The sequence below is a fragment of the Anoplopoma fimbria genome, unplaced genomic scaffold, assembly GCF_027596085.1.
Source record: "Anoplopoma fimbria isolate UVic2021 breed Golden Eagle Sablefish unplaced genomic scaffold, Afim_UVic_2022 Un_contig_4417_pilon_pilon, whole genome shotgun sequence".
Classification (NCBI taxonomy): Eukaryota; Metazoa; Chordata; class Actinopteri; order Perciformes; family Anoplopomatidae; genus Anoplopoma; species Anoplopoma fimbria.
In genome coordinates this window covers 1-505 of record NW_026548314.1, presented here as the reverse complement: position 1 = coordinate 505, position 505 = coordinate 1, and the positions used below count along the sequence as shown (strand labels likewise).

At 43.6% G+C, this 505-nt stretch overlaps 1 non-coding gene across 1 annotated transcript; it reads right to left on the bottom strand.

Moving 5' to 3' along the window:
* Positions 1-288: 288 nt before the first annotated feature.
* Positions 289-407, bottom strand: LOC129114492 (5S ribosomal RNA). The gene has a single exon (XR_008532506.1). It is a non-coding gene; the product is annotated as a 5S ribosomal RNA (ribosomal RNA).
* Between the last annotated feature and the right edge of the window lie 98 nt (positions 408-505).

The window sequence follows — 505 nt, the reverse complement described above, 5'->3', positions numbered from 1 at the left end:
CACTCACAGCTTTTTTAAATGTCAAATCAGAATGTACAAAGTGGCTATAAGGATCACAAATGTAGTGCAGTAAAAAGATTAATATTTACTGTTGAAATGTAGAATACGTTAGCATAAAATTGAAAAGAAAATGATCGATGAGCTTAGGAATGATGAAAGCCATCATTTAACTGGATTTGTGTCATTTCTATACCGGCAAGTCATGATCTAGCTATTTCCTTCCCACCCTGTCGGTGTCCACTGAAAAAGCAGCAGCGCCCTCTGCTTTTTGTAAAGAGGAGTGAAAAAAGCTTACAGCACCTGGTATTCCCAGGCGGTCTCCCATCCAAGTACTGACCAGGCCCGACCCTGCTTAGCTTCCGAGATCAGGCGAGATCGGGCGTGTTCAGGGTGGTATGGCCGTAAGCAAATATTGTGCCTACCAAAGGGCCTTTTAAAGATACTATATCACCACGCTTTGCTCTTTCGTCTATACAGGGAGCGCCTGCAGATTGCCAGACACACT